Below are 21,428 nucleotides of genomic sequence, written 5' to 3' on the forward strand. Positions count from 1 at the left end.
TGGAGATACAACAATAAATAGAATAAATCCCTATCCTCGTGGAGCTTACAAATTAGTTCACAAAGAATAAACAAGTAAATAAGTAATACAATTGGTCATAGTTATATGTGTTATTTTGAAAAATAAGGCAGGTATGGGGATAGAGTTTAAGGAAGGTGGGTGGAGACTATTCTAATGGGGTTGACAGAGAAGGCTTCTGAGGAGGTGATATTTGAGCAAAGGAGGAAACCTTTGAATTCTGAAGTGTGAGTCGGAGTTAGGCTGGAAGAAAGGTCTGAAATGAAAAATAGGTCAAGTTAAAGAAAAACTTATTCACACTGGACCCTAGTTAGGGCTCTGTTTTTCCCCAAATGCTTTTGCCTGTCCTTTCCTTAACTCAGTACTCAAAGATCGATTAGACAATCTATCTTTTAGGTTAGCAAGAAGACAACTAAATTTACGAGTCTATAGTCAAGCACTTTATTGCATAAAACAAGCTCTTTTCTTTGTGCCCTGCAAGTGGATTTGGCTTGAGCGGCTCAGGATTTTGTTCCCTGATATAACTCTTCCTGATACTCCCAAGATGCTGCAAATACGGACTTGGACTGTCTGTTACTTAATGGGATGACAGAGATGCTAGCATTTTTCATTGACCCTGAACTCCTTCTTAATGAAACAGGAACACATCACTCAACATAGATGGGTTCTTGCCTAAATTAGAGTGGCCAGAAGTGATGCAAGGTTGCTGCTTTTGTCATAAGTAATCACAACCCATCTTTAGTGACAGGACAAAAAAACAAAGACCCATTTGTCACTGTCTGGCCATCATTCTCCCGAACATTGAAGAGGTAAAATTTTTAGGCTCTTGTAGTATTGGCTACCAGAATATAATCTACAATTCTAATATTCTGTTATTTCCCACATTTTTATACAAAACATTGGATTTCACAGAGGAGGCCAAAATGAAGTATAACAGGAGCTCAGAGCTAAAATATATATATATTGATTAGTCACTAAGAGGCCTGCTGCTTAATCTTCCTATTCTCCAGTCCATCTTCCAACTTTTTTTTTTTTTTTTTTTTGGTGAGGAAGATCAGCTCTGAGCTAACATCCACACCAATCCTCCTTTTTTTGCTAAGGAAGACTGGCCCTGGGCTAACATCCGTGCCCATCTTCCTCCACTTTTTTTTTTATATGGGACACCACCACAGGATGGCCTGACAAGCGGTGCATTGGTGCGCGCCCAGGATCCGAACCCAGGCCGCCAGCAGTGGAGCGCGCACACCCAACCACTACGCCACGGGGCGAGCCCCGGTTTTCCGTCTTTTGTTAGCTGAATTTGCCTTTTGATGCCTTTGGATAAATTTCCCTCCAAACCTCCCCCAAACTATACCACATACTAGGTATGCTCTTTAACTCTTTCAAGGGAAGATCATTTCTTACTCTTCTTTGGATCCCTGACACCTTGCACAGAGTCTATTACACAGCAGTTCTTTAATAAATGCTCCATGAAGGCATGTTACTCTTTTTATTTCCCTTCAAGTATAGTTGTTGTTATTTTAATTTTTAAAATAATTCCACAGTCTCTAAAGTTCTACCTCTTCTATGAAAACTTCCCAAATTAAAGTCTTCTTGTTTGTATAATTCCCACACCTGCTCAGTAGCTCACCATGAAACAATGTACCCACCCTTGTCAAGCATACAATTTATATAATAAACACACTGGAGAAGGGAGTTGGGGTCAGATTCTTAGAGTCAAGCAAATGAAGAAGTGGAACTGAGCTTTCAAATGCTCTAGTATGGTTCATTGACAACTTATTTTTTATTTTTTTTTTTTGGTAACTCATGTAAAAAGCAATTCCCAGTGAAAAATTGCATTAAGTACATAATAGAAGGTAAACCGGTTTTTATAGCAGTCTCTTGTACTCTCCTCCTATCCTCATCTCCTGGAGATGATTATGAATGCTTTTTTTCCCTGAGCCCAAAGCTATTTTGTAAAATGCATGGAGGAGGATAATTTTCATGACAAATTCACTGGTGCTAACAAACTAAGAAGAAAGGATCTTGGAATCTGCACTCTGGTAGCTATACCGGAAAGAGCAGGCCATGAAGTCCAAGGCCTCTCCCACTTGATGTACCTGTAGACTTTTAAGCTAGCGGTTTTTAAAACCACAATAAACCAAGGAAATTGTTCTGGAACCTATACTCACTGGCATAGCAGATAGAACTACCGGTGCGTTACCTATATTATTGGGCACAAATATATGGTGCCCTTTCCTGCAGGAGGATTATACATCCCCACCGTGCTAAACTCAGGCATGTCTATCTGATTGATTTAGTCAGTGAAATTTGAGCAGAAGTGATGATTGGCACGTTTAGGAAGTAACTTTAAGAGCCAGTGCATGGCTTGGCAAATTCCCTGCCTGTGTGATTGTGGAAGCATTAGATTCTCCATCTTTCTGTGTCACTAAGTGACTATTGTGAACAGAGCTCCTTATCTGACCCATGATGGACTGTAGTGAGAAATAAATCTAGCTATTTTAAGTTCCTAAGATTCTCATGTTGTTTGTTACTGCAGCATAATCTAGCTTGTCCTAACTGATACAGAAACCAAAACTTTTCTGCCCTCTGTCATGGCTGGAGCATAGGTGATATTTGTAGTTGGTCTGCAGTACCTCCCATGGCTTTTCAATTTAGTGAACCTTCAATCAAGCCCAAAGTAGAGGAAAAAAGAATTATGAGGAGACTGCTCTACTCACAGATTCTCCACTTACATAAATAAGGATTTCTATCTCCATCACATAACAATCTCTTTCCTCCCAACTCATTATAATTTAAATACACTCCACCCTATTATTAGATGACTCAGATTATGCAAGGCACTTACTGTGCATTCGTAATGTCTCCAGTTATAAGACAGAAGGCTTTAACACTCTTCTGTCATTAATGGCAGTGTTAAAGGAAAAGCATTTGAAGTCCAAGACTTTCATAAGGAGCAGCATCAAATACCAAAATCATTTCAACAGGCTTTAGTATTTATTAATTTTTTTCTTTCTTGCTCTCTCAAAAATCATCAATAGCTTTCTGATGACAATTTTAAATGACATATTTTCTAGTTGCATAGGTCTTTCATAATACTGTTCTTCTATTTTCTAGGCTCTTAGTAAAAATACTACTGATCATACATAACTCTTACAAACGACAGCCAAACTCCTTCCCACGGGATTTAGATGAAAAATTTGGCCAATGTGAGCATGAAATGGACTGACTTTATGATTAATGGTATGGTTAAGTTGCCCAGTTCAAGATGCCTTTAATATCGCTTCAGAAAGCATATGTTTTGTGCTATTTCCTTATTTGTATCAGTGTCATTATCCAATGTAATGAAAAGGGAAATGTGATTTTAATTTATTACAGGTAAAATTCTGTTCTACTTTAACCCATTCTTTTCTATTTAAAGCGTTATATGAATCGCTATTAAGAGCCACTAAAATAATGCATACTTTTTTATGCAATACGAATATGGTTTTTGGGTACACAGAAGAAAATAGGCTTAATTTGATAGTAGCAAAAAAACTAGATGTTTTCATTGTCTACAATATTTCACATTATATAAGGTAGCGTTGTTTTGCTTACTAGGCACTACAAGTATTTGCAACTTGAGCTTTTTTGGGGAGTCAGAGAAAAGTTTTGGCCTTTATTTCTGATATGATTCAATAACATACTTGCCAGTCAGCTGGTAATTGATAGCAGTGTCTTCTCTTTGATTCAATTTTTTTATGGCAATCCATTTAGCTGTGTAGATCCTGACAGCTAATTGGCTGCCCATCTTCCTAACTGATACTTACTTCAGCCATTGTAAAACTGAGAAGTTTTCAATCAATTCTTATTCCCAGGTCAATTCATCAAAATACTAAGCTTCAGAACATGTCAGCAAAATGTGTTACCATATCAACACATCATATCCAGAAGAAAACTGGGGGTTTGCTTTTATAACAGGGCATTTAGTTACTATAATTTTTATATTGATTTAACCAGAAAACCTCTAAATCTTAATGGGGAAAAAATAAAATAAAAACCACTTCTGACCTCTAAAAATAAAGTGATGGTCAATATTTTTCCTTAAAAATGGAATTTTTCCCATTCCATTCATTTTCCATTCCTTAATTTCCTTAAAAATGCTCCCTTGGTAATATTCAATAGGAACAATTTTCCTATCCTTTAGCAAGGTCCCTAAATTATGAAGAACGAGAAGGAAAGATATGAACCCTGTCCTTTAAGGGTACAGGATGGGGTTGGGAATCTTCTGCAGGGTTGGCAGCAAGACAGAGGTTCAGGAAGGAGTCTGTGGGAGACAAGGAAGAGCTTTTGATAGAAAATATTAAAGAAAAGACCTGAGGTTCATATCTACCTTCTTTGATTCATCTGGCCCTTCTGTGCTCCTTTTCAGTCTCTTCCAATGGCTCTTCTTCCTACTCCTTAAATGTTGCTCTAGCCTAGGCCCACTTCTCTTTAGTTTCCTTAGGCAATCTTAAGCTCTCCCATGGCTTTAATGATTACCTAGGCATCACATGCCAGCCCTGGTGGTCTAGTGGTTAAGATTCGGCATTCTCACCACCGCCTCCCAGGTTCATTTCTCAGTCAGGGAACCACACCACCCGTCTGTCAGTTGTCATATTGGGCAGCTGCACGTTGCTGTGATGCTGAAAGCTATGCCACTGGTATTTCAAATACCAGCAGAGTCACTCATGGTGGACAGGTTTCGGTGGAGCTTCCAGACTAAGACAAACTAGAAAGAAGGATCTGGCCACACACTTCCAACAAAATTGACCATGAAAACCCTATGAATAGCAGTGAAGCATGTCTGATATAGCGCCATAAGTGAGAAGATGGTGCAAAAAAACCCAAAAAACAAAAAGAAGAAAAACCAGGCAGGGCTCCCCTCTGCTGTACATAGGAGTATCCTGCACTCCAGGATCACTAGGAATCAGAATTGACTTGATGGCACTAAAAAAAAAAAAAAAGATAACAGATCCCAGTTTTATATCTTCCACTTCACTATTTCAACAGGACTCTCATAGTTATCTCTTCCTAGGTGTCCTATAAGTATCTCAAACTCAACAAGTCCAAAAACAAACATCAAGTCTTTCCTCCTCCCAAAATCTGCTCCTGACCCTGTTCCCTATCTTGGTTCACAGACTGCTACGAGCCCCCTACTCATGTTAGAAATCTACTCTCAAAATCTTTGACTCTTCCCTCTCCTTCACTCTATCATATCAATAATTTAAAATTATTCTACTTCTGTAAAAGCTCTTGAATTCAATGCTTCCTTGGCACTCACATTACATGTGTCATAGTACAGGCCTTCATTTCTTTCTGGGACAAATATAATAGTCCTCTAACTGCTCAGAGAGGGTAGGTGACTTCATAGACCCCAAATTGTGAAATATCAGATGGAAACTCGGGACAGCTGACTGCATATTAAAAGAGAGTGGGAGGAACTAGAGAAATAAAGAATTTTTGAGGCAGCAGTACTGTTTCAAACAAGAAAAAACAGAAGTTCTGGGGGAGAATAACTAAGTATAAGGCTTTTTAGCTGACAAGAAGCTCTCATTGAATTTCTCTTCCAACATCTTTTTACTGTCTTTGATAATGCCTACTACAAGAAACATGTAAGATAATAAATAATGAATAATATGAATTATGAGACATCCTGAAGACCTGCAACTATCCCATGGGCAATTTAAGGAGATGAAGTATTGTCCTCCTTTATTAAACCAAGAGGGAGAATAGCTGTTCCTCTTTTCCCCTCCCTCTGTTTCCTGCACAACCTTTGTTCCAGCCCTACATTTGACATTCTCTCCTACACTCCCCAAGGCAGAAGTCCCTCCAGTTCCAATGTGACAGAAAGCCTCTTGGCTTGAGTTGGAATGCAGGGAATGGGGAAGACCCAATCAGTGCATTAGTCAGGGGCTAGGGCTGGATGGTAGGCCCGTTATGTTCTCATGGGAAAACTAGGACAGGATATCCCTCCCAAGTTAAATGGGTCAGGGTCAAGTCCATAAGGAAAAGAGTAGAATCAAGCCTGGCAGACACGTCAAGCCCCAAAGACTAGAGTGGGGTTGAAAATTAGTTTTGGCATCCTTAATTGCTTCTTTCCTCCCAGGGCTGAAGCCACAGGGGCACTATAAAAAGTGCTTGTCTTTTATGGGCCTTTCGCCATGCTTAGCCTCTTACCATTACCTTACTATCGATCTTTCTATCCCTGTTTGTGGTTCCTTTCCATCAGATGTTAGTTCTTTCTCTTTCTGGGGCCTCCAGATGGAGGCTCGTTAGATTAGTTTGTGATTAATGAGCTGGATTTCACCTTGGATACACCTATGGTTCCCTCCATGGCTCTGTTCCCTATAATTGGAAGCCAGTATTGCCGTACTCTTGTATTTCTCCAAATTCCTGAAAACTAGACCAAGATTGGTGCCTTAGCAGAGGCTCTAGAGACATCTGAAAAGAGAAATAGAGGCCTGGCATGAAAGCTGGCCAGGAAGAAACATGGCAGAACTATACAACTTCAGTAAACCCTAAGGGAGAGTCAATGACTGCATGGGGCATGGGCATATGGAGTGGTGTAGTGTTGAGGAAGAGAGAAAGCAGCCTCTGGTGCATGCCTTTTTCTTCTTCTGGAAGCTGTGAGTGAAGTCTTAAAACCCTTGGTGACTTGCGCTAGGTTGAAGGCTTTCATCTCCATCTCCCCCTTCCCTCACAGAAACTAGTAAGCTCCCAACTGCACAGACCAGAAATCAGTTTATAAAAGCACTGTTATAATTAAGACAATTAAAAACATATTTCCTCTCAAAGAAACTAAAAGACTTTGGAAAATTTAAGTTACAGCATTAGATTATATAGACAAGTTGTACAGCCTGTATTATCTGAACGTTACATTAGGATGAGGCTCCTTTGCTTCATATTGAAAATATCAAAATTACTTTTACAACCATAAAACTACTATAGGTTACCTTAGTAATTATCACAGAGTTGAGAGGTTACTTGATTTATACAAAAACAACAGAAATAACTAAGTTAAATCTTGGCTTAGAGACCCATGTATATGCAGTATTAATAAAACACTATTTTGAGTTATTAAATTTATAAATGTGGACAGATTTTGCATTTTTGCATTGTAGTAAAAAAAAGGACAGATCTGAAGGTAGGAAGCCTAGATTGAAGCTTTGAAAACAATATATCCTCAATAAACCTCTTTCACCTATAAAATGGTGATAATTACCTCCCTTGGTTACTATGAGGATCAAATGAGAATCTGTTTATGAAAGTAATTTGTAAGCTATAACTAGATAAATAAATAAAATTGCTATCGTTATTCTCAAGATTGTCTTTCAAAAGAGTATGGCCCAGAGAATAATTGTGAGAAACATCCCAAAATTATTTTGTATGTGATATGTATGTGCTACTCATACTTGGAGACATTTCCAAAACATAGAACCAGAAAAGACTGAATAAAAACAGTCTTTTTATATATATTTTCTAACTTTTTTTTTTTATCTCTTATGCTTGAAGTTATCTCTTATCCAATCTTTTATCAATACTCTTCATGGGTAGACCTGGGATGGCCCAGGCCAAGCAGATGGAAGAAAGGTTGTACAGGAGAACTTTACAGAGAGTTTCATTTCTTTCTTTTCCACTTTTGAGTGCTGGTTATTAGAACCCCACCTTGCAGTGGCAGAAGTCACCAGAAACAGTAAAGTGTCAGCTAAAGTCCATAAGATAGTGAAGGCCAAAGGAATGAGGTCAAAGTGGAGGATTCAAGTCAATTTACAAAGAAATGGGAATAAGTCAGGCTTGGAGTGGAGAGTCCTGGATAATTTTGGAGAATAACTCTATTGTGTCATTAATTATAGGGTATATGGTGAGTCAGGAAGCCTATAGTTTATTGCTCCAAATAAATTTCATCTCATTTCCCTTGATCAAAACCCTTCAAGTGTTCCATCTATAGCTATAATATCCAAACTCCTCTGCATGACAGTAGCTTGAACCATTTGAAATTACTAATATTTAACCATTTTTGGCATTTAAAAATGGCAACTAGGTATTTCTCAACTAATTACAAAAATCCCAACACTATTAACAATGTAAACTTGGAGCCAGATTGTTCTGCACTAAAAATTACCTACATTATCTGGGGCAAATTACTTACCTTCTCTGTACCTCAGTTTCCTCATCTGTAAAAATGGAGGGATAATAATAGTACATACCTCAAGGGTTTTTTGAGGGTTAAATGAGTTAATATACATAAGGTTCTTAAAATAATGTGTGGTACCATAAGCACTACTTAAGTATTACCTCTCATCATTATTATTATTATCCCTCCTGCTCTACCTCCCACCCTTCTCCCACCTCTCTTGACCTGCTCCAAAGGCACTCAATGTGTGGTTTCCTGAACACCTAACGCAGATGATGACCTTTCTGCCCGGTATGTCCTTTCCTGTCTTCACTGGGTTCATTCAGCAATGCCTTCCTGAGCACTGACTATTATGCTAGGCCCTGAAGAAACAGTGGTGAACAAACTATACACGGTCTCTCCCATTACAAAGTTTACAATCTAACGAGAGAAACGTTTGCTGTTTAAAGGGCGATCTCCCATTTGGTGATTAAGTCTCTATCCCTGAGCCATGGCCCCCACAAAGCTGCCCTTGATGTCCCCAGACAGTGTGAATCATTCTTCCTGTGTACTAATCTTGTTTCTAGGAGCATACCCTCATAGTGCAACTGCACTGCTTTCACTGATGCGTTCATGCTGTTTCCCCTCTAGAACAGATTGTGAACTCTGCCAGAACAGACTATATGTCCCTCTCCTCAGGGGCTCGAGTGTTCAGCAGAGTTCCTGGATGAACTGCTCTTAACGCAAGCATCATCGGTCACTATCTGGTTTAATTACCAAAGTTAAATCTGTGTGGGAGCCAAGTCTCAAATTGAAAAGAACAAAATCAAATTTGAGTTACTTGTTTGAGACAGGCCTCTAAGCAGCTGGGGTGGAGAGAAGGAGTATTATCATATCAGGATACTATTTTAAATCATTTTTAATAAATGACAAAAGAAAAACTTTACGATTGTAAAACCTCTCCTCTTGATGCTACATTTCTGTTTTACCTGCTTAATTTTTTAAAAAATTATTTTACTGAGGTTAATTTTGATAAATACTGTAAAAGAAATTCAATGGATTTTTTTTATTTGAATGTGGTTATTTTCATGTTTTTTATAAAACTAACATTAATTATTTGGGATATGTCATTGTTCTGTGTTTAGTTCTTAAAGTACTGCAGACTAATCAAACCAGAAAATAGTGTAGAACTTCTATTCTTAGTTTTTGAGGTATTATTATATTATAATATAATATTACATATATTATATTATTATACCTATGTAATGGACTATTTTTGATACCTATGTACTTTTCCATGTTTCAACCTCACAAGAAAATAAAATCAATATAGGAAACACTATTGTGTCTTTTCAAATGAGAGAAATGAGATACTCAGGAGCTGATGCATTTCCTTAAAAATAGAAAAATTATTTGTCATAACAACTCAGGAAGAGAGAAAAATTATTCCCGATGCCTTAATTAAAATCTTTTAGCTATCATTATTAAGAGTTCAATTATTAATTAGAGGGAAAAATAACGTCTGTGATTAAAATACTAGTCTTTAAGAACAAATATCAGAGTTGAAATATATTTTCAAGACTTACTATGAGCTACATTGGATACAATCTTTTATACTAATTTTGTTTATAGCCCTTACAAGAGCGCTGGAAACAGCAGGCACTAAAGAGAAACTAGTTGACTGATGGGAAATATACTGAATGTAGTTTGCGTACATAAATCTGGATCTAGGGAACAATCATCAGACAAACAGAGAAGACAGAGACTGCATCAGTTTTCCTTGACAAGGTCTTGCTTCAATTTTTCAAATAGTCAAATGCAGGTAACATATGCCTTCTTTTTATCTCAGAGATATATCAGTAATTGTTTTTAAGACCTTGATAATTATACAGTATCAGATAAAATTTCTCCTATTTAAAACTAGCTATAAACAAATATTTTTTAAAACGTAGTCTTTACTATTCTTTAAGTTTTCTAGTGAAACAGCCAAAGTCATCAAACTATTATCATTTATAAATAATTCTTAAAATAGCTAACAATAATTTTGGATGATACTTCAATTGTTTTTGCTGTTGCTGCTGCAGGATGAATTTTAACAGTTAAGACAAAACTTTCCTATTTTTCTTTGAATCATATTATCAAATTTTCTAACACTGTTTGCATATTTTCATGATAATGCTTTTCTCTTCTAAGAGGGACATTCTTTGAAATGAAGGCCAGGAAATTATTGACTGACTTCTCGCTTACAGTTAATTCCAAACTTATCAATTTACTACATGCAGTTTATCAAGCTAGGGAATCCTTCTCCCTAAAACACACTGATATTTCCTTTCCAATAAAACTGAAAATTCCAGTATAAAAGATTTCTAACTTAAATACTGTGAACATTTTACGCAATGACACATACATGTTAGATAAAAATCATTTTAGAAATTACATAAGAGTAAACAAGCTTTGGCTATTTAGCAAGAGGCTTTCCTCCACACAACACCCTGTTCTATCTGCCCCCAGCCCTTCTCTCAACCACCATACTGTCAGTCTCTGTTCCTGGTTTGTTCTTTATTTCAGTTCTCTACTAAGATGATCCTGGAGTCCATCTTCAATTCCCATCAACTGTGGCTCAGATGAGCTCACAGTCCTCTTTCACCAGGAGCTGCCATCTGGGCTATGTTCTAAGTTGTCACTGTTCTTTTTCAATAAGTATAGCCCACCCCTTCTCCACCCCCCAACCCTTACTGGTATTCCCCACAGACTGGCATTCCCCACAGACCAATAGGCCTCTTGGATATCAATGTCAGCCTGAATTGGACATAAGGGCACCTGTCTCCTCAGATACTGGGCATTGGATTTTGGCCTGATGGTCTTCTGTCTTGGGACAGTTTAAGAGTTGGTCTCCTTTCGCTGGCTCCACCTGTTTCTAGCTTATTCTTCTCCCATCCTGGCTTCACAGCAGAGCCTACTGGGGTTAAGACTAAAAGTATAAATTTTACCGGAAAGACTGTAAGGTGGGCATTTTTGTTTTGTTAACTGATGTATTCCAAGCTCCTAGAACAGTGCCTGGCATATATTAAAGAACTCAATAGATTAAATGAATGAATAAATGAATGCCTTCTTGAGGTAGCAATTTATCTGTATATTTATTTTAGTTGTCCCCTCTTTCAGGAATTCCCTTAGCTTGTTGCATCTTTCCTATGGGGAAAGATTGAGAAGTCACAGTCCATATTCCAAATGTGACATTTTGCTTACTACCAGCTGCCTATTTTGGTTTTATTTTCAGGTTTTTGGTAATTTTTAAGTTTCTGAAGATACCCAGCATTTGGTTTCCAATGTCAGCAGCAGCATGTCTGGTTGATTCTTCAAAGAAAACAATAACAGCAACAATAATAATAATGTTAATGATAATAATAATAGCAATTGATTATTACATATTTACTATGGCACAGTACTTTAGACACATTTTTTTCATGTAATTCTTGCAACAACTTTATAAGGTAGGTAACGTGGAGATGAGATTTAGAGATGCCAGACAAGTACAAAGCCAGGATTTGAACTGGATCTGACAGCAAAGCTGTTTTACTTTACACATCTGGCTACTCTAATAAGCAGTATGCATGATGCTAACATGGTTCAACAATGATTCCTAGGTCCCTACCTAAAATAAAACTATTAGCTAAGAGCACATCAGAAAACAAATATAGATTATTTCTTGGTCTTAGCAAGTAATAACATTGGCATATGATGGCTGCTCAGTTATTATTACTGACAGGCTACAAGTACTCATAGTGTTATTTATAACATTATTTATGTGGGAAAAGATAGCTCACAAACCCAATATGTAAACACATTACTGATCCATTCTTTTCTATTATAAAAAATATTTTTAAAATTCCATGACGTGAATTTTTAAAAATTAGTGTTCTATAATTTGAAAAAGAAAGTTGAAGGAAAATTACTAATGTGAAAGCTCGTTATATGATTAATGCTGACCAACTGTTGTCTGTCTCCATTGAGGATCACAGGGGAAAAGTCTTATGTTATAGCAATGGATTATTAGGATTGACAAGGAAGAACTCTCTAGCTATAAAATTTATTCAGCACGAGACAAGGTTATATTAAGTAAGGTTACTGAATCTCTAAACCTTAGAGATCTTTAAAAAGAAAATCAGCAATCAGCCATTTTGGATGGCTTAATCTAAAGCACAAATAAATGAAGAGGTCTTTCAATTTCTGTTGCTAAAAGCTATATAACTCTATAAATTTGACCTTATGAAATTTAACATATAATATTTCAAAAGACTGATTTACTACAAAAAAGTTCTTTGAAGTAAAAAATTAAGTTAGTTTTCTGTGTTCTTCTCCAACTTCCTTCCAATAAACATATTGAGTGTCTACTATGTCAGGGATATAAAGCTGACTAAAACATGGTTGCTGTCTTGAGGACCACACAGTTTAATGCAGGAGATAAGCATGTACGTGAAAAACACAACAGAGCAAGTGATACTACAAAGTTAGCAGAAGCAAAAAAACGCTGTTTGGGGAAGCAGATTCAAATATTGAAAGTTGTTTACTAAATTGCAGGCCCTGTATTAGGCACTGTGGATTGAAAAGAAAAAGAGACGCCCTGGTTCTCAGGGAGCTTAACAGTCTAATGCTGTAGTGGTCAGTATGGCAGTCACTAGCCATATGAGACATCTGAAATACATCTGAGATGTGCTATAAATATAAAATACATACTGGATTTTGAAAATTTGTACAACAAAAGAATGTAAAATACGTCAATAAGAAATTTCATATTAATTTGCATATTAAAATAATTTTTCTTATATAGAGTTAAACTATATTATTAAAATCAATTTTACCTTTTTCTTTTTACATTTTTTAATGTGGCTACTAGAATATTTTAAATAACATAGTGGTTCATATTACATATCTGTTGGACATATCTAATAGAAGACACAGATAAATTAACACAGGACTATAGCATATCAGCTTTGATAAGTGCTAGGATAATGTAGTACAGAGAGGAAGGACTATTAAGAAGCCTTTCAGGAAGACTGATCTCTTAAGCATCAAAATGTGAAAAAAAATCAATATAAGTTCATCAAATATTCTATGTCTCATATTAAATGTAAAATTCTTTATTGAGCAGATATATTTTAACCATGATATTTACTATGGTATAAAATCTTTAATCATCTTAATTATTTTTAAAGTATGGACATGGATTTATTTTTTTATTATAAAGGTATGTCCACTCTGAATCATTTTGAAAACAGAGATAAATATAAATGTGAAGAAAATCCTATCCATAATTATTGATACATTGCTATAGGTCCTTCTCAAATATTTATGCATAAATATGGAAATATAAATTTATTTTTATAAAAATTAGATCATACTTTATCTTTTATTTAGTAGTATTGTGATTATTTCTATCAATAGTAAAAGTAGGATCCCATATATGTTGAGATTTAGGATGTTTCCCCAAATTTGCTATTATATACAACGATATGATGGACAACTAAAAACACATATATTTGACGTCTTCTTTGATTATCGCCTTGAGGTAAATTCTTAAGAGTTGAATTGCTGTGTCAAAGAGCATGTACTCTTACAGATGTTTAGTACATTTTAATAATTTCAATCCAAAAAACTTGGACCAATTAATACTTCTGCCAAGAGTATATGTGTTTTCTCTATGTACTAATAATGAAAATTAAAGTTTTTAAAAGTCTTTATCAATCTAAGTAGAAAATGGTATTTCATTGTTCTAAGTTTCTTCATTTTCAAATGTTTATTAGAAACTAATTAACCTGCTCATGTTCTAAATTAACTGCCAGTTAATATCCTTTGCTCATTTTTCTATTTGCTATTTTATTGTTTTGTAAGAGCTCTTTATATGTTATAGAATATTAAGATTTAGTTTATCACTTGTGTTTCAAACCTTTTCCTCCAGGTTTCCAGTTCATCATTGAACAGTGATTGGTTGATTGGTATCTGGAAGTACACAGCAGTGAAATAAAAGGCAGAGTCTTGGAAACTCAAGCAGGTCCTGATAAAATAACTATACGATAGAAGAGTTTAATATACCACTTCTAGGATTAAACAGAACAAGTAAAAAGTAAGTAAGAATATAAATATAGGGATTTTTAGAAGAATAATGAGACTATTAAGGCGTGTATTTGTGGCATTAAAATCTTTAATTGTAAAAAATTTCCCATAATTTCAATAATTATTTAACCTTAACAGACTATTTATTAAGATTTTCCATGTGGAATTTGTTATAGGATGAGGCGTGAGTATCTTAACTTTATTCCTCTGTCCTCACCCAGCCCTACCAACAATAGTTAGCTAATTGTTGCAACACCGTTTATTAAAATAAGTGTTTTCCCATTGATTTAAAATATCAATTTTACTGTATTCTAAATCTTTATCTGTACTTTAGTCTATTTCTTGATATTATATTCTATTTTGATCAATATTTTTACATATATCTATGTCCATACATTACTGTTTTAATTACTATAGCTTTACAAATTGTTTTAACATATAAATGGGAAAGTTCTCCTTCATCCTCTTTCTTTTACAATGTTTTCTTCATTATTGTGGCATATTTATTTTTCTATATATACTTTAGAATCATTTTATAAAGTTTCCAAACCAAAACTATATTTGGATTTTGATAGGAAATGTATTCAATGTATGTTCCAGATAGTAACATAAAAATTAAAACCCATTTTTATTTGCATAATATGTGAATTTATTATTTTAAGTACATTGCCACCACCATACTCTAAAAATTTATGCTTGATTAACCTATGGGTATTGCTGAATGTTAGTGTGGGCATCATAGTATTTATAATCCCCACTCTGCATTGCTACATTAGAGATTAAACACATGATGAAGGGCATGCTATAAAACAGCAAACACGCGAATGATGACATACTATCCTAACTGCATTTTTCTTGATTTTCATTAAATATCTTACAAATACAAATTAGAAACATCATCACATTATTAAGACTAAAGACAACGGTCTAAAATCCTATACTGATGCCAAAAGTGTTTATTGTGAGTGCCTTATTTAGATGAAGACTGTTATCTTATGCCCACAAAACTGATAATTGAAAATGGTCACAGATATTCACAATATGCCAAAAGTCATGATTATATGTAAAGAATGTACTTTGAGGACCTGGGCACCTAAAGAATACTACTTCATTATTAAAAAATAGTTATCTGTATTTCTTTCATGAGAAAAAAACTCATATATATATCTCATAAAGGTATGACAAAGATTTGTGTGATCAATAATTGGGTGAGGAAGAAGAGGCTGAGGAAATATATGTTCTTTGTCCATGCTAGAATAAACTTAACCTTCAACACTGTTGTTCTGTGGCTGGCTAAGCCACTTCTAAATTTTACACATCAATTTAAATGCTAAATCAGAGGCTAATAAAATTTCTGATTTACAGCTTTCAATAAAACTGAAAAAAGTTAAAACCAAACATGGATGAAGCAATACTGAAAAAAAAAAGAGATAAAATGCCTGGTCTGTATAAAGTGTTATTTCTTTCTGCTGGCAATGACCCTTCATAACAGAGTGATGTACAAGTTATAAAGTGATTAAAAATTTATAGCAACAATGATTATATGAACAACCTGCCTGTTTTACTCACCAAATACAGTACTTTTTTCTTGAGTATACATTCAGTGTACTCAAGAAAAAAAACAATAGATTGGTATCATGCATGAATTATTTCAATATCTGACCTTCGGCATATAGCACAGTTCCTTGTATACAGTAGGCACTTATTTATTCAAGGAATGATAAATGACTCTAATATGACATTTATTAGTTTCTGTATACTATAGGTAAAGATCAACCGTTGAAAATGAGAGGAAGAGAAAAAATTAGCAAGAACATAAGTTAGATTTTCAATACTATTATGAAAGATAATTATTTAGAGAACATATGTATTGATTTCAGGGGCCTACTTCTGAAAGAATTGGTTGATTCTGGATCCCTAGTGAAATGTAAAAATTAAGTTTGAACATAAAAACAGAAAGGATACTTTCACTTCTTATTACTCCAAACATAGATAATTAGGAATATCTATCTTAAAACAATAATCTTTAAAAATAAAAATGTAAACAGAGTTGAAGCATGCTTTGTATGGATTAACGTTAATAATTTATTCTTATTTTAGGTATGACAAACACAATACATACATAAACATGCCCTCAACTCTTTAATTATGTGTTCTGATGAAATAGTAGTATAGATAATCCTCAAAGGCAGATAATCTTCAAATAATTTCTATTTAGATTTTTATTTTGTATTGGCATTCAATACAGATGTATGACAGAGCCTTCTTGTTGCCCAGTGACTAAACTGAAAGGTAATCCATGATTAGATGGAAGTACATATAATAAATAAATAAATAAATACTTAAAAATTATGAAAAAAAATCTTGGAACTTTACCAAAGTAAGAATGCCGCAGTTACTAATAAGTTTCTGTGTATTAGAAGTATGTGATTTCCTGAAAGGGGAAGACAGAGGTTATTATAATCTTTTCTGGGGGCTGGGGGACCCCCTAGTGACCTTTCAAACAGTCTGGAAACCTGTTCCCCCAGTCATCACATCACTAATTCCTTCAGTTCTGACCAAAATGTAGAATCCTCAGAAGTCTTTCCTGACTCCCTCTGTAAGTAGATTTCCCCTACCCACTTCCATACAATTTATTCTCATCACTGCAGCCTGTTTGCTCCCATCACAGCATTTATCACAACTAGCGAATACATAATTATGTTTTTCTAACCCGCTTTTCATCTGCCTCCCCTACCTGATTATAAGCTATATAATTACAAGGGCCAATACATCCTGTATCTAGTGCAATGCTTGGCACAAAATAATCCAGTAAGTATCTGCAAAATGAATGAGAGAAAGTAGAGATTAGGTCTGAGAACGTTTGTCTACTCACTGTAAGCTAATAGCTGTGAGAGACAGTATAGGCAACAAATTCTTATTCATTAATCAATCCCTTTATTAAAAATGAAAAATTACCCAATTAATTTGACTTATAAAATTTTTCTGGTGTTCATACTTGGATTTTGATGGGCACAGTCCTGAAATCAAGATCTCAGACTCTTTTTTCCAAGCATCTTCTGTGTGGTGGCTCCATATATAATGCATAAGGTGAATAAGTAAACAGAGGATTAAAGCAAGGGAGTATTGCTCCTGTTCCAAGAGGAATGGAGGCTAGACTGCTTCAAGATATAGCGCGCCTGGGCAACTGCGGGGTCCTGACCTCCAGGCACACATGAAATGGGGCTCAGATGACTAGACGCCTGGGTGCAAGGGAGGAGGAAAGGAAGTGTCCTTTGGACTTCAGTAGCTATCCTACACCACACTGTGAATGTCTAGAGGTATTTTTCTGCGTTTTAAAGGTAACAACTGCAACTATTTCTAAGTACATAACTGCAGTTATCCATAGAGAATTCAATAAAGGTCAGGGATTTTCTCAGACGGAAAATATGGTTTCTGGAACTGAGCCAGTTACTGGCTGCATCAGGAAAAAAACCAGCTGTAGATACAGGGTTCCGAGCACTAAGAAATGAATGAGCTGCCCCTGGATGTAGCAGTCTCAGCCCTCACTGTCCCATTCTTTCTGACAAGTCAGAAGAACAAGGAGTCCTGGGGGAGTCAGGTGATGCCTAGAAAGAATTGCCAATTCAGGAACAAGGATATTAAGGACAAGGTGTGGATGCTGTTATTCTAAAACTCCTACCTCTCAACAAAGTCTTCCATGAAATGGTTTATAATATAAAATACTCGGGAATATCAGGTTTTTAGAAGATGTATAAGAAGAGATAAAAAATCCAGCTCTTCTTGCCTGTTACTTTAACATTTCAGAAACAATACTAATTAATGACACTAGCTCCCATTAGGAAGTGATCAAGATGTTCTAGGCACTGTGCTTAAACACAACCCTCACCGAAGTTCTATAAGTACTGTCAATATTCTAGTTTTACAGACTGTATTATGTGTGAGTTTGGAGGGGGATGGACTGAAATTGTGTTATTTAAAACATCTGACTGCAGTAGGAGGAGACAGTGAACTTAACTGCAGAAGTTTTTATAGTCTTTAAATATAATGCAGCTCTAAGAAAACTTAGTAAACTTATTTGTGTAAAATCATTGACATAAACTTATAAGATGTTTAAATCACAATTATCACAGTGACATTACTTTACAGCTATACAATTATCCAAACAATGGTTCACAAACCATTTAAATCCACTATATTATATAAAGACATCTAATGTATATAAGAGGAAAGTACAGCCAACAACTAAATCTTTACCTCCTGGGGTGTTAGGATCTTGAGAACAGTAAGTTTAGTGAAAGAAAAAAATTATTTGCCTAAAACTTTCCCTACTAATTAGCAGTCAACTTCTGCCTTGAAAAGAGAATTTATATTTCTAATCTTATATTTTCTTCCTGTGAAATGCTTTTCTTCCTCAAGAGGTTAAGTAATTGGCTCAGAGTCACAGTTTTGAGATCTCAATTTAAGCTTGCTGTCCATCAGGGAAGGTAGCAAAGAAAACCACTAACAAAAATGACAAAAAGGACAAAGCAAAATCTTACTGCTAATAGGTGTATGTTTCGAAGAACAACTGATGCTTTTCTGAAAACAGAGGAAGGAAGGATGATCCACAAGTGATTTTTAGGAATTTACATAGACATCCAATGAAAAACTTCTTCCATTTCACCAGTGCACTAAGCGTTTATACTCCTTATGAACTATTGGTCTTAGCACAAGCCACTGAATGGAAAAATATTGCTAATAATTTCCCAGTGCACTGTTTCTCAAAGCCTTCTAACTGATTATTATAACAAGAGTAAAGGAAATTGCCAAGCACCTAGTGTTCTATTCCTTTGAAATGTTTCTGGCCAATATCACTGCTAATGTAAGCCCACAAGTGTAACCAGATACTGACTGAGATCTTCAGTAAACAGGTTAAAATGTTCTTTAGCTAAAAGGAGCAGTGATGAAAATGTAAACTCACCTTCTTTTGCCTAGGAGTTACTGATCTTAGAATTAAACTTCAATCTTTACATACACTACAAAATGGTTACTCAGCTTCTAATTTGAAAAGCAAATGTGAATGCAATGCTAGTCAGTGAAGAAAACAAGGAGAAAATATTTAAAACGTTTTTCATTGGTATAAGAACTGTGTCAAGTACACTTGGGTATATTAGGATAAATATATACTCCACAGGAGTACATAATACTCTGATTTTATATTTTTATTTCAACAAAATAACTTCTAGGTTTGATCCTATACAATGAAAGTGATGACATTACATATTTGTGTAGTTCGCCATTTATAAATTACTTTTATTTACATTATCGCATTATCATTTAGTCAATAAATATTTGGTAGATTACGACTTTGTATTATACAAAGTCCCTTGCTAAGTGACCAAGAGGCAGACCTATCATCAAATTTCACTATCAAAGAAGGATATCAGAATCATATATAGCTAATTATAACAAAAATTCAGGCATCTGAAAATCTTACTCCTAGGACATCACTTTGCCTAGGAGTTTACCACATCATTTACCACCACTGGTATTTACAATTCACACAATGGTAGATGTACATTTACCCCCACCTTAGTACACCACAATGCCCATATGATTTATAAGAGCTTGATATTTCCTTCTTTGGCATGAAATTGAAGAACTGTAGGGTGTACAAGATTAAAAACACATATGAATCATTATGCTGTAGTTAATGACACTTCCGACCCATAGAATCTCATACAATGATCTCACCCAATGTATAGAGAAATGAACTCAACATTTAATGGATGGCCTTCATCATTCTCGAATGTTATCCTGGAGGGAAGAGAACTTTTCTGAATTTGTAACATTATGAGCATTACAAAGTTAACACATCACAACTGAGAAAGAATTGGTATTGTCAACAAAGTCCCTTAAAATAAAGGTAAAATCTCCTATGGTAGACGAAATGGAAAGCTCGGAAAAACCGTCACAAAATATATTCCCGTTCAAGAGCTCTGAGATGTATATTGACAGAAAGTAGCTAAATCTTTTATCATAAACCTAGAAATTCCATTCATCTTCTGTTCTGACATTTTTTAAAAGCATGATCCCATACAGATGTGTTTTTTATTATTCACTTCACTTTAGTCCTTACTCTGAAGTGCTGAATAATTTTCATTAATACAAGAGGAAGAAGTGGAAAATAACATGCTTAAAACACCATTTGTCTTCACTCAAACTATGTGTTTGTCTTTACTTAAAAAGAGTGACATCCCAAAGGCAAAATGTAATGCAAATGTTTTATGTGTATGAAGACAGGCTGCGTCAGTAACAATTATCGTGAAATAGGGTGGCAGCCTACAATCAAGGACATCAGCACAAGCAGAAGGCAAATATCCATTTATTTCTCAGATTAAGGCAAATAGCAACATTTTAAACAAACAACTTGATGCAGATTTGGTTTAATTCATCAGGTATGCTTTAGAACTGGAAGAGTGATTCATTTCTTAAAATTTTATGTAACAAACACATTGTCAAATTATTCTTATTTATTCAAACAGAAATAAAGCAATCCATTGACACTGTTATTTTGTTTTTGATCACCTGACAGAGCACTCTCCCTAAAAAGGGAAAAGAGAAAATCTAAGAAGCACCAGGAGCAGATAAAGTTCTTACCAAAGCTATTGCTAAAATAATTCCATTATACTGATATATAGAATCAGTAGTATTACATAGTTTGTCAACATCTGTCAGTAAAGAAAACTGACAAAAATCATATTACACAGGTTTCCATCTCTCTAGGGTAGGTTAAGCATTTCTGGAAGTGTGGCGACCTCTTCAGGATACCAGTACCATTAGCCTGAGGTAGTGAAAGGAGCACATACATTGTAGCTCACACAGGGTCCTGACACACTCTCTTGCTCATTCATCTGACATGATGAAAGTAATGTTTCTCCAATTCAAACTGCTTTACCTGACTTCTTTTGTAGTTCATCATTTTCCGTGGTATATTCTGGTTGCATGTGTATGTCTTTTACGGTCTTTTATATGAAAAACCCCTTGGAAGGGAGTTTCTTATTTGTTTTAGAATTCTCAACACTACAGTATGCTTTGAACAGAGTAGATCACCACAGCTTGAGAAAGGAAGGAGGAGGAGTAGGAAGAAAAGGAAGGAATTTACAGTAATATTTTTGTATGG

The 21,428-nt window shown here is 35.2% G+C and overlaps 1 protein-coding gene across 12 annotated transcripts in view; it reads right to left on the reverse strand.

The window, feature by feature from the left end:
* The window catches only part of FER (FER tyrosine kinase), a 461,529-nt gene that overhangs the window by 62,279 nt on the left and 377,822 nt on the right, over positions 1 to 21,428 (reverse strand). The window lies entirely within an intron of this gene.

Source organism: Ceratotherium simum, chromosome 4, assembly GCF_057802395.1.
Source record: "Ceratotherium simum simum isolate JZ-2026a chromosome 4, ASM5780239v1, whole genome shotgun sequence".
In the NCBI taxonomy this organism is placed as follows: Eukaryota; Metazoa; Chordata; class Mammalia; order Perissodactyla; family Rhinocerotidae; genus Ceratotherium; species Ceratotherium simum.